The sequence below is a fragment of the Pipistrellus hanaki genome (assembly GCF_964339955.1).
Source record: "Pipistrellus hanaki genome assembly, chromosome: 14".
NCBI classification, from domain to species: domain Eukaryota; kingdom Metazoa; phylum Chordata; class Mammalia; order Chiroptera; family Vespertilionidae; genus Pipistrellus; species Pipistrellus hanaki.
In genome coordinates this window covers 23,080,762-23,095,195 of record NC_140516.1, presented here as the reverse complement: position 1 = coordinate 23,095,195, position 14,434 = coordinate 23,080,762, and the positions used below count along the sequence as shown (strand labels likewise).

The following is a 14,434-nucleotide window of genomic DNA, read 5'->3' as shown; positions in this document are numbered from 1 at the left end:
TTTGCTTTGTTTGGAAATTTGTTATTCATTAAAAAATTATACATATTCTCTCATTCAAAATCTAGTATAAAGCAAGTTATGCCTCTAGATAAGTATTTCAGAATATCATTGGGTAACTAATAATTTTTTTGTTGTTGTTGTTAACAATGAGATGATTTGACCCTGGCTGGTGTGGCTCAGTTGATTGAACATTGTTCTGTTCACTGAAGGGTTGCTGGTTTGAGAGGTGATCAGGGCACATGCCCAAATTACAGGCTTGATCCCTAGTAGGGGGCATGCAGGAGGCAGCTGATAGAAATTGCTCTCACATAGATGTTTCTCTCTCTCTCTCTCTCTCTCTCTCTCTCTCTCTCTCTCTCTCTCTCTCTCTCTCTCTCTCGTCTTTAAAAAACAAAAACAATGAGATGATTTGGGATAGAAATAAGGAAACCTTATTCCCACTTACAGCTTTGCAGCTGGTGCAAGCCAACCTTAGAATGACATCTATGACCCTCAAGTTATCTGTCAAATAGACTTTGTGGTAGATCTATGAAATTAATAACTTTTGAACACTGTGGACTCCAAGATTCTGATTTAATATCACTCATCTTCAAAATTGTGAAATTCCATATAGTGTTAATATAGTTTATAAGAAAAAATAAATAAACCTTTCTTGACCAGATAAACTTGATAATTCTGGTTAAATGAAAGCAATTTGTTTACTGCTAGAACTCTCAGAATCTTTAATGTGTTAATGGACTTCTTGAGTGGGCCATTCACGCAAATGTTTACTTAGGAGCCTCCCGTCCTTTCCTTTTTAAGCAATATAGTTTCTTGAGAACCAGTAGTCTATAAAACAAATATTTAAAACTCAGTGTGTGACTTGTTTTCTGACGGAAAATGACTAGCACAAAGGGAAAGGGGAGAGGCGCCCCCTCTATGTTCCCCAGACCTTTTAGAAAGCATGGAGTTGTTCCTTTGGCCACATACATGAGAATCCACAAGAAAGGTGATGTTGTGGGCATCAAGGGAATGGAGACTCTTCAAAAAGGAATGTCCCAGAAATGTTACCATGGCAAAATGAGGAGAGTCTACAATGTCACCCAGCATGTGGTGGGCATTGCTATGAAAAAACAAGTTAAGGGCAAGATTCTTGCCAAGAGAACTAATGTTGTACACACTGAGCATAGTAAACACTCTGAGAACCAAGACAGCTTCCTGAAACATGTGAAGAAAATTATCAGAGAAAGAAGGAAGCCAAAGAGAAAGATATCTGCGTTCATCTGAAACATCAGCCTGCTCCACCCAGAGAAGCACACGCTGTGAATCAATGGAAAGGAGCCCGAGCTGCTGGAACCCATTCCCTGTGAACTCATGGCATGACAAGGGCGAAGAAAAAAGAAGAAGAAGAAGAAGACTTCTGTACTTCTAAAAAAATTCAGTGTTTGATTAAAAGAAACAAAACAAGTTAGAAGGTGCTTTCTAGGAGAGAGCATAGATATAGTAACTACAACTGACTATCATCTTCATTTTGATGGCCTATTGGAAATAACACAACCATAATAACAAGAAAACCTGTCTAGGATATCACCTCATTGTTTAACCTCATTAGCAACCCAATCTAACTACTTACATAACTAAAGGCACAAGGAAACTTGAATGGGGCCTATCACAAATTCAGGATCCTTAAGCTTAGAAAGAGATATCAGTCAGCTAAGGAGAGCAGCTTCATGGGGCCCTGCGAATGGACCTTGAAGTGCTAGCTTCTGTTTTTATGGATGTTACTCTAACCAGTTAATTGGGTTAGATGAAGCCGGAAACGCTATTTCTTAAAAGGGAGCATATGTCATTTGCCTATTTTTATCCAACATGATGATAAGTAACCTGAACTACAAAGAGTTTTCAAATAGCTCTGGTCAGCAGTCTTAGTAATTATAAGATTTAGGAAATAATTTTAAAAATGTACCAGATTAGAACTATATGACTAAAAAATGGATATATTTTTAGTCATAGAATCAGGCACACATCATAAAAATCATTAATGAGGCATGGCTTAAATATTTACACATATATGTATTTTATGTTTGTGCTCACACATAGCTATAGTAAACTTACTTTGTTATAGTACTTAAATTAATATTTTTTATAAGCTTTTGCCTGGCTAAACTCATGAGTTTTTATAACGTACTTTCTTGAAATTTGAAATCATTTCTGAGGAACCTTTGGTAAATAGCCTCATTATTTGTTCTAAAATGACCTCTACAGAACAGAGAGATATTATTGCAACACAAGCTGAGACTGATTTTTTAATTCCTTCTTTACAGATACTTCCCCTCTGGTAACTCCACAGATGGGACAAAAAACAAGGTCATAATTACAGAATTTTACAACTGTTCTAACAGACCCCAGAGGTCATTGACTAAATACCCAAGCCTTTGGTTTTATTTTAACCTGTAATAATCAATTAAAAGATGCTTGTAACATGTATCACTATCTCTGATGACTTTTAAATAAAACAAGCACTTTCTTGTAATTAATTTTCCTGCCTTTTGCATAATCTCTCTCCAGGCATCAGAAAAACATAAAAGAAGAAACCACTATAGTTGTATAAAGTCATTTATTTAGTTCTTAATATGCTCTTCTCACTCCCCCAATCTCCTCCTAGACCCCCTCCCCCCAATAAAGGAGGATTTGAGTTGGCTTAAGGAAGAATTAAGTTTAGACTTCAGAGTCCCTCCCCATCATCTGACAATAACTTATCCTTCCAGTTGCAATTCTCATGACCCCTGTCATGAACTTTATATTCTAACAGGACTTAATCTCAGGCAGTTGACACTTTCTTATTGCTCTATCTAATAGGAATAATCTTTCTACCATGGCCTTCTTGTCTTTTGGCCTGGGGAACTCCCACTTGTCTTCTAAGACTCCCTAAGCAAACCTTCACCAAAGGCTTGGGTTGATAAGTACCTTTTCTTGACTCTCATAATATCTCATGCAAACATTTGCAATTTATGAAATTTATTATGTTTATGTGGTTTCTCCTCCTTGCTTAAAAAAAGGGGTGGGGTGCGTCTTATTCTTCCTGTCACCATTGCAGAGCACAGTAAGTGTCCAGTTACTATTTACTGGGTTCATCAGTGTCATGTGTGTTGGTATCATGTGTGATAACATTAACATATTTTGAAGGGCATGTGAACTGCACAAAAATAAGGATTGGAAAAACTACACTATGCAAAGAAAAAAAAAAGGTTTGAAAACTTGGAGATAGAAATTTCTAAAGACTTTGGTGCAGGATAATTGCCCTCTTGCATCTATGAGGCATTGAAGGGTTTCCATTTAAATGATGCTATTTATCATTTGTGACATAGTTGATAAAGGACATACTAAGTAAGATAAGAATTCAGCTCTGTTTTGGTGTTCTTTATTCCAAACTTCAATACCTTATGGTTCTCTGCTATATTCTTTATCTCAAATGTAAGTGATTTTTATTTCACGTATTTTCGGGGTATGCCATGCTGCACAATCTCTCTGGTTTATAGGTTGGTTTGGAGAGTGGACATGCTGTAAGTTACATTCTGAATATGGTAATGGAAAAGAAACAAAGACATTTTGAAAATTTACAATTTATTTGAGTTGTCTTTGGGAATATGCCAGATTTTATTATTTCTGCTCTAAACCCCTTGAAGGCAGGGACTGAGTTTAATTAGTTTTAGCCCTGTTAGGCTGTACTAAGCACAAAATCAGTGCTTGATAAATGTTCAATGATTGCTCTGTTCATCTAATAATTCATGCATCAAGAATAATTTGTTAATTATTATCAGATATGATCTCTCTATTTGTTTTCTGACTCAGAAGTCCCAAGTGTTTCCAATAAATAGATACAGATATAGATATACAATATTTTGCTGCTGATCATAATTTCTTCAAAGATAAAAATTGTTGAACAAAATTAATTACAGAAAGCCAAAAAAGGTCATTCGGGGTTTTAATTAATTCTCTTGCTTCCCTTCTAAACACTTTGATCTTAAAGTATCATGCTATCTAATCTCCTTAATTCTAAATCCCACTGAATAAAAATATTAATCTTCTAACAGGCCAATGTGGGATGCTCATTTGGTGGTAAAAGGGAATTGTGGGCAGGGGGCAGGAATATAAACCATATCTCCAGTTTAGAACTCTCTCCCAACCTCCAATCTCACATATACAGATTCATACTTGACTTTTCTACACAATGTCTAATAGTTATCATAACCACTTATTTCCCCCAACTTAAGTCATTTCTGGTCTGTTATCTTCCCCTATCTTACAACACCATCTATATCTTTCTATTTGGCCAATATCTTTGTTCTTTTTTTCTTCTTTTTTTACATTTGTCTTTTCTAAAATCCATCTCTAAGCCATCAGGAAACTCTATAGGTTTTGCCTTCAAATGAAATGAGAATCTTGGACTTCCTTATCCTCAACAGCCACCATTCTAATCCAAACCGCTAACATCTCTGACCTGGCTTCAGAATATATTTTCTTGCTTCACCTTTCCCTTCTCATATCTAATCTTAACATGACATCCCAATATTTTCTGTACAATGGAAGTCAAATCATATCAAGCCTCTGCTCAAAAGCCTCCCATAGCTTCCCATCTCATCTGGAGCAGAACTAAAATCTTTACCATAACACAGCAGCCACTACTGAATCTCATTTCCTACTGTCACTCTGGTCTTTCTGTTCTACAAACATAACACATCCACTCCTTCCTCAGGGCTTCTGAATTTACTTCCTCTCTGCTGGAATGCTATTGTCCAAGTGTTCCCCTGTCTTACTCCCTGAGGTCTCAGAGGTTATTGCATTATTGAGGCTGCACATGATGTATGCCCGTTAAACATTTGTTGACCAAATGAATTAGCTTGTCAATGGTTAAAAACAAAGAATGTCCTTGTCTAGCAACTTAATTTCTCCTCACAATGACCTGTGATGATATGGATCAGGAATTCCTGGTTCTATGGTAAAAAAACAAACAAACAAACAAACAAACAAAAAAACCATGACTTCAAAGTGTCTTAGTACTCTTGTGATTGCAGGAAACAAAGACACACAGAATCTACACAAACAATAGGAAGGTCTCATCGATATCACTTAGGGTGTCTCACAAACCAGACTGTGCATGTGTAGCCAAATCCCAGGTAGGATCTCATACCTCAGGTAGGATGGGAACACTGCCAAGATGACTCTCTCCCTTACCCAGGATGGCTCAAGAATGCACTAAGACTCAGTCTCCCTTTCCTTTATTAGCTCTTCTCTTCCTCTCTGTCACATGATTTTCTATCTGCAGATTAGGCTTTTCTGCTCCTTTGCCCACATGGCAGAATGAAGCTTTTCACATTTTCCTTTTATCAACCCTACTGGGGGAGAAAATCTGATGGGTAAGATCCAATTAGCTATGAGTAAAGAGTATGCAGACAGACAGACATAGTTCCCAAAGAAGTGGGGATTATTCTGAACTGATCAAAAAACCCTTACAGCTATTTATTGAAAAGTGAGAAAGACATTTTGCCAAAGAAATACATCTAAGTAGTCTGGACTTGCACAGGGTCTTCCTTTCCAAATTTTGGACTTTTTTTAAAATCAGTACTTTCTGAATTACAGCAAGAAATTATTAATTTATAAAGTGCCCTGAGCCTTTCAGAATATAAGCAACATACTCTTTAATGAGTTACCTGTGAAGTTTCTACTGGTATATCCCTTTAATGATCATAAGCAATAATAATTAGTTTTTTTTAATTTTTAAAAAGTTCAAAATAAAATAAAATGGACTTAAAGGCAGAAAAATATCAGTATATAAGGATGGGGCCTTTGATATTCTGAGAACCACCTACAGTTACCCTGCTTCTGAGGAGACAGTTACAGCAGCCAGTTTGTTCAGCCTGCTCTTGCATTTCCTGGTACTGGAGAACTTGGAGGAGAGAAATACTATTATTTGCTTTTTTTGGGCTTCCAGAGAGCATGCCCACCTAGTGGAGCATCAAGGGCATTGGTCTGGCATAATCCCACCCCTGGTGAGCATCAACCTGCTATGTAAAATATTTATATTATCAAATGTATTTCAAATTCATTCCTCTGCAAAACAAGAAATGAAGGTAGCTCAGTGCTGCTATTGGTTTTTATTAAAAAAAAAAAAAAAAAAAAAAAAAAAAAAAGTAATGTGCTTTACTTTCTGCCCACAGTTAATTTAGCCCTATTGTGTCCTTGCCCCAAGTTCATGGAAATGTGACTTCACTAGGGAAGAATCCATGTAAAGATTGTACATTATACAGAAAGGTGGATGAGTTGACATCGTATAATGGAGAGTATATCACCCTTTTACTCAGAGATGTAATAGCAGAAACTGTCTTGACTGTGGCAACTGCCATAATAACTGCTCTGCTCATTTTTTATTGATGATGGATAAAAATTCTCATAATACTGAAGCACAGTAAGTTGCTGGAATATAGCTCCAGGCTGCCCCTGGGGCAGACTTTATTTATGCATCCCTACTTTCACTATTTGTAATGATTATAACAGTATTAATGATAATAATAATAAATATCAATACTTTCTGAATTACAGCAAGAAGAAGTTTTGGCTATTTTCACCTCACTCCTCCCCACCCCCTACCTCCTGCTGAATCTTCTTTCAAGATGTAATGCAAGAAAAACCACTATAATTCTCACCATTGTTCAGGTTGCTAATAGACCGGTGCTAACAATTTGAAACAGAAAGTAAAATCTTCCCACTGCGGGTTTTACTGGTTGTGCAACTATTATTGTAGGCTTTTTAAAAATTATTAATTTATAAAGTGCCCTGAGCCTTACAGAATATAAGCCACTGAGCAGACTGGGGAAATAAAGTTATGTAAATCACTATTAAATTAGTAGCAGAAACCACAATGACCCTATAATGGCTCAATACAGTAATTTCAGGAGAACAGACACAATAAGGAATTTTTAAACGCTCCAAAACCAAAGTATATTAAAAATAAATAAGCTTGTCTAAAGGCTTATAAAAGGAGTGTCAAGTGGAGATTGATAGCAATCCCAAAGAATGATACAAAAATTCCCATACGGATAATTTGTGAAATTCTCATTTGATACTTTGATGACTTTAGAAATATTTATGAGAGAATAAAATTACAAATAACATAAGAAGGACAATTCACAATTGATAGTCATGCTTTCCCTGAGCTGGATATACAAACACCTGGTCTTGTCATCACTACATTTATTTATTTTTTTTGTTTGTTTCTTTTTTTTTATTAAATTATTATCTGTGTACATATTTTAACATTGCCCCCCCCATACATACCCTCCCCCCCCCAGAGTTTTGTGTCCATTGGTTGTACTTATATGCATGTATACAAGTCCTTCGGTTGATCTCTTATCTCCCCCAGATCTCCCTACTCTCCCCGCTGTAATTTTACAGTCTGCTTGTTACTTTACTGAACATTTATTGTTTAAAAACTATTGAGAATGCTGTTCAGTACACTATGTTCAGTGTAAATCTGTTAGGCACAATAAGAAACATTTTTCTCAGATCTTATATAAGAAAGATTTTGATTTCTACCAGCTCTTCAGGGTAATGAAGTTTGGTTAATTTTATTTTTCCAATGGGCACTGGGAACTGTATAATTGACCAGGTTTCTTTTTCAGACTGGTTATGAAACATAAAAATTCTCACAGCCTTTTTATAGCCATCAATAAGTCCTTATACTGTTTTCTCATCATCATTTCTGAATCCACATTTTATTATGTTTAGTTAGCTTTATACATCTACTTAGCTGTCCTATCTAAATTCTCACTGGAAAGAGTGTGGTGCAATCAAAGGACTTGTATGCATGCATATAAGTACAACCAATGGACATAAAACTCTGGGGATGGAGGGCATGTATGGGAGTGGGAGGAGGGGGCAATGGTAAAATATGTACACAGATAATAATTTAATAAAAAAAGAAAGTTGAAAATTTTTAACTCAGATGTAATTATAATCTATGATAAATTATACAATCAAATTTTCCTGTATTTACAAAAAAATCACTAAGTTCCTTTTGAAGGACTCATATCTCTAATGGTAAATAGCTTTGATAGATGTCAGTTCTAATTTGTATCATGTTTGTGGGTATAAGTATATTAATCCACATCATATATCACTTCACAATTTAATACTATGGGATTCTTGCTAGGTTTCTTAATATCAGTTTCAACTTATTCATCTACTAGTATAAAATGATGATAGTTACATGTACATTGAAGGTTTGCTCTGAGAACTTTAAAGAGAATCTGTATGAAGAGTATGTCTTAACCTTGTTTCTCAGTTTTCTCACCTAGAAAATGGGTATAAAATAGTACCTATATCACAAACTGGTTATGAAAATAAATAAGTAAGCATGCATATTATTTTTAGAAAATTTTCCAGCATTGAATAAATGCAACTATTATTATTGTATTTTTATTTTACATAGGTATTATCCTATATTAGTGATCCAGTACGTGAAATTGTGCTTATGAGTAAGGCCAGAGAAGCTGATAAAATCCTATGATGTACAGGACAGGTCCCACAAAAAAATGATCTAGCCTCAAGTGTCTACAATGCCACTTTAAATCCCTGTTTGAGAGTGTTTCATGGCCAAAAGGAGAATAGCAGAGAGGACTGTCATGAAGCTGGTAGAAATCAAAATCTTTCTTACTCAATTACTGGTGTTTCTGGATTATTTTTTTCAGATTTTGAGTGACAAAAGCAAGATGTAGAAAACTTGTAAGGGTAGCACCATTTCTATAAATTTTTTTTTAAATAATACATTACCAATTAGGATTGTGTTTGGCTGCATTTAAATAATTTTAACAACAGTGGCTTAGCCAAATAGGGGTTTATAATTTTGTCTTGTAAGTGTTCAATTGAAAGTGATCCAAATGAAGGTGTCTCCAAGATGCTATCTGTCAAGTCCCACCAAGAGGGAGTGAGCACTCATACAGTTAACCATGCCTGATGGTCCAGAAGGGGAACAGGGTATATAACATGTGTAAATATGCTTAGTCTACATTTGCTAGGTTGAACTGAATAGTTATTTTCAGGTGGACTCAAACCTGCAAACCACTGTCCCTTTCTCAAGGCTCATGGCTCATTCTATCTTCTCTTTCATCCTCAAGGTTACAAAACAATAGCTTTGGCATGACATTGCATCCTTGCTGCAGATCCAAAGAGAGAGACCATAAAAGATGAATCTGAATATCCCCCTCTTATCAAGAAAACAATGGTTTTTCTAATAGCCCCACATTTTAAACTTCTTTTTTTAGCCCCTTGACCAAACCTATATCACATTCTTCTTATTCACCCCTCCACTCTTTAGCTGCAACAGACTCTGGGAGCAAGGAAACAGTAGCCCAGGAAGTCTACTCATCCCTGCTCCAAGAGTCTGATTCAGCCTGTAACTCCCTTTTTGCACTCAGTGTCAGATAGAGTGCAAAAAGGGTATTACAGCCAAACTGCTGTGGCTCAGTGGTTGAATGTCGACCTATGAACCAAGGGGTCACAGTTCAATTCCCTGTCAGGGCACATGCCTAAGTTGCAGGCTGGATCCCCCATGTGGGGGAGGCAGCTGATCAGGTATTCTCTTTCATCATTGATGTTTCTATCTTTCTCTCCCTCTCCCTTCCTCTGAAATCAATAAAAAATATTTTTAAAAAGAGAATAACAATGACTAGATGAGCAATTAAATTTTTTTGTCTCAAATATGACATAAAATTTGAAGATAAAATAGTAAGATATAAAAACTGGAATTTATGAAAGTGTATGCTTCTAGGAAGGTAGAAAGAGGAATATAATTATTGATAGAAGTACAAAGAATATCTTCACTTAATTCCTGTTTTATTCATGTATTTAATATTAAAAATATGAAGCAAATTGGATGAAATAATACAGGTGTTTTTTGTGTGTTTTTTTGTTTTGTTTTGTTTTTTGTTTGCTTGTTTTTATCTGAGTGTTAGGTGCATGAGTCTTACACTCTATCTTTTCTGTAATTTTTTAACATTAAGGAAAATCTCACAACCTTTGTTAACCTTCAAAATACTGGGGCTAGTGGTAAACATTTTTTGCCTTGAGAGAAAAAGGGACATGAAAGTATTTGCCCAAATAATGAGAGGAGAGACTGAGATGAAAATTCATGGAGCTCTCGTCCCACTGGCCACTGAACTGGACAATTCTTGGAAGCTCCAACTCCCAAACTCATATTGCATGCAATGTCTCCCAGGCGCATACTCTGAAACAATTAAGCTAGGATTTAAGCAGAACCATGGGGAAAAGATTTTAAGTATTCATGATTCATCTTGTTCTCACTGAAAGTCAGCATAAAAGCTAGTACGTACAATGTTTCCAAATAGCTGACTGTCCTAACGTTTTCTTTCATAAGAGATAGGTCATGCAGGATGCTCATACAAGAGGTGCTTTTATGAAAGGTACTTTATCCACCCCACCAGAAAAAAAAAGTGTAATGAATTATTTTCCAAAGCTGATGGTTTCAGAGCATTCATTTTCATGAAAGTCAAAGTCACCCCACTCAGTAATGAATTCCTTTTGGATGTGGTTCAGACTTTCCAAGGTTACCAATTCAGGTTTTACAGAAAAAAAATTCTATCTCTCTGACAAGAGCTATCCATGGGAAGTTGAGGGACAAAAAAGTTAAGGAGTTAGAAGACAGGATGCTGTGACAGGGCATTTAATGAGCACTTAAAGAACTTACTTCCATGCCAAAGAAAGAAGCCAGTTTAGAATAGGTTTTAATTTATGCAAATAAAGAAGTCAGAGAGAAGAGAAAGGAAGACTTACTGTTTCAGTTTCACTGTTACTTGCTGCAGTCTCTTCTCCCCACTGACCTAAAGTGCTTGTTGGAAAGAGGAAGAGCTGGGAAAGGAAGGGAAAGGAAGGGAGAGGGGAAGTCTGTGTCGGAGAAACGGAAAATATCTTCTGTAAAAGACCCCACATAGTCCATGTCACTATGTCTTTCTCTTATTATCTTAATTCTCTTAGAAAATATGGTAAGAGTTTCAGTGTGGGAAGGACAAAAAATGAATTTTCTTTTTCCCAGCTCCATTCAGTATAGAAAAGAACACAGTGACATAATGAATCTACTGCACAGGAACCCAGCAGCAGTTTTCTTTGAACAAATGTGCACAACCTACATCTCTCCTTGATTACTCTAACATTCCTAAAGATGGAAGCTGTGGGGGCAAAGCCGCCCATGCCCAATGAAATCGAGTGGTAATTTAATTACATTTCAATGATGCCAGTAGAAGTTGTTGTCACCTGATGGAAGTGGCTTTGGGCCCACTGTCAGGGACAGCAGAACCCACTTTGCCAGTCAAAGCTAACTCTGGAAAATTTCAGACCAATGGGAAAGGCAAGTCTTTTCAACTTCTTAAGTTGGTTTGTGCTTGCTGATGGAACAGAATCATTTCATAATGAATTCCTGCCTGGGGATCTTAACCTTTGGGCTTGAGCCTCTTATCAGCTCCAAAGACATGACCTTTGCAAATCTTTTGGCCCCTCTGAGCATTCATTTCTCATTGGACTAAAAAACAAACAATTTTACTTCTGAGTGGTTGGGAGATAGAAAGGACAGATGTGAAAGCCTATAAACTCTAAAATGTTTGACAGGTCAAATTATCTTAAGGGTATTATAGATATTACATGTTATTAGCAGAAAACTGAACATGTTTAATTTTTTTGTTTTATTTATGAATTTGTTTGTATTTTGCTCTTGTGACAGGTCATTTTGGTCTTGAATTTGCCATCCACTGGAGTACAACTAGGATGACCTGACCCTTCTCTTCTCCCAGCTTTTATTCCTCAGCTTTGAAAAAGGTAAGATCTAACATCCCTTCAAGCTCAAAGGCTCCAAAGGTATGTGACTCAAAATACAAATAAAGAGCAGAATCTATCTTGAGTAAAATCCTCTGTGGGCAACATTTGAAAGGAAGTCAATAGCATGATACAAAGTGAAAGAGCATTTTTTAGGTACTTGAAAGCTGAAAAATAAAAATTATAATCATTTGCTCTGGCTTCTCCAAGAAGTTGGAGAAATGAGGTCTATATTCTTTGGAAGGTTCTGATTGAAAAAAAAATATATTTTTATTAAGTTTTAGAAAAGCCATAAGGCAAGGATGAATTCTATGATAGCTGCCCAAATATTTCCTGAACATTATCCCTTTCGAGGGACGGGAGCTTTGATGAATGTGGCTGTCATCCCCAGAGAAGCCATGTTCTGTCTAATAAATGGATCAGCGCCTGGATGTTTAGTCTTCTATGAAAGAACACAAAGATTTGAGGGTAAGCTTATTTTGTGTGGTGCTGATTTTACCTCAGTGCAGGTGGATGTGCTATTTTAAAACAAATTACCAGGATGCTGTAGATAACCAGTGCTCAGGATGTATGTGCAGCAGAACCAGAGATGTCTGAGTTCAGTCAGGTCTGATTCAACAGTCTCCAAAGTGGAAGCAATGGCAGATCCAGAAATACCAGCCATTGCCACTCATGCCTTGACTCCCAAGCAAGAATAAACTGGGCTAGATTAATTTTTTTTGTCACGTCTGATTCAGCAGCATGCAGCTTAATGGGCTGCTTCCCCAAAGAGAGAAGTGGTGGACATCTGCTCTTAAAAATGACTGGCATGTTTCCCCAACCTAGCATTTTCTCTAAGGCTTTTATGCCACATATATAGTATAATTTTAAACTTTTTTGAAAAAGTACTTGCAAGGAGTTCATGAAAGAGATTGTAATCTTCAACTATAGACCAAATATATCTTTCTTCTAAGATTGTTTGGCTATCATTGAGATTTCTAGAATGTGATGACTCCAACTACTCTTCCCTTCAGCACAGTGAATCTGTTAAAAAAAAAAAAAAAGCTCACTTATACTAACATGTGATAAACAAGCATCCTCTACTTTGGACATCTACTAGGAATACACGTTAGATTGTTGTGAAGGTCCATACAGTGCTTTTAAGATTTCCATGGTGCTTTCACATGAATAGTGTCTCACCACGTTAAGCATAGAACTATGGCCGAGTTCAGACAGAAGCCTCTCCAGAATAGCTTCATTCTTTGAAAAGAAGACAGCAGATTACAGCCCAAATTGTTATAGGTGCAAGATGAGCTCTTGCAATGTTTGAGGGATCCTACAGTGGCCAGCCCACAGAGATCAAGAGCTATCAACCTACAAAATCAGTTTTCAAAAAACAAACAACTTTCATTTCTTTTCAAATCAGCCCTCTCAGATCTCCTTTCTTTTTTTTACATCCCTCTCATATTTCAAAGTGCATGTTGGGAGCGAGGCTGGGGTCTTCAGGTTCTACACAAAACCCACAGAGAACCAAAACAAGCCCTTCACTGGCATGAGATAGGTGGTAGGGACCAAAATTTATGGAGGTTATAGCAGCAATTTTTTTTTTCAAAGACTGTGGATATAAATTTTCTCAAAAGCAAGGGCAATATCTTACTCATTTGTGTTATCCCTCACATAGCTAGCAGTGGCTTGTATGTAAAAGGCATTAAAGGATATTTGTTGATGTCATTCACCATCCACAGAATAAACCATTATTTCGAGCCTCTATAGGACACAGAAAGATGAATAAAACAAGGTCCCAATTCCAGAGTCTATCACAGCACCATTTAGTCCAGACTTCAAATTTACAAAAGGTCTGAACCATAGACATTTTTCAGTTCTTAAAATGAAGATATAAATGCCTTCATAGAAGTAATACTGACCAGATTGGGAGCAGAAGTTGTCCATCAAACAAATTTAAGTTAAGCCACAATTATTGTAACTATTTTATGTCTTTTGTCTTTAAATATTTAATTTGGAAATTATCCCATTTATGTAAACTTTATCTACTTATCTATTATCTATCTTTTTCTGTCTATTTTTTATATGAAATGAAATATTCATGAAAGAATGGCCTCCAAAGTATTCATAATGTCCATTGTAGTAAGGTGGACTTTCAAGTGATTTTTTACCCTCCCCCTTTTATTGTTCTGTATGTTTGAAATCTTACATTGGACACATATGACATATAATCAGAGAAAAGCAACAAAAGTGTGTTCATTATGCAAAACAAGAAATAGGATTCAGAAAATGTGTGAATGAGGCAAGTCAATCCAAATGCTTGAGCCAAAATGAATGGATGGTGGTTCTATTAACAGAACAGAAACTGAGGGTTCAGGAAAAGGAACTGAATTGGAAGAGGACATATTCCAAATCTAACCATGGACATGTTGAACTGGAAGTGCCAGAAAAGCATCTCCTTGGAAATGTGGGAGAGGATTGGGAAAAGCTGGTGATATACACTTAAGGGGCCATTGATGGGAGTGAAATGGCAAAGGGAAAGATTAATCCAAATGGACAAAATAAAAGTTATACATTTAGAGAGTGAAGGGAT

At 36.3% G+C, this 14,434-nt stretch overlaps 1 pseudogene across 1 annotated transcript; it reads left to right on the top strand.

Moving 5' to 3' along the window:
- Positions 1-879: 879 nt before the first annotated feature.
- Positions 880-1,362, top strand: LOC311632525 (large ribosomal subunit protein eL21-like; annotated as a pseudogene). Its single transcript has one exon. The product of its transcript is annotated as a large ribosomal subunit protein eL21-like (transcript).
- Positions 1,363-14,434: the final 13,072 nt, after the last annotated feature.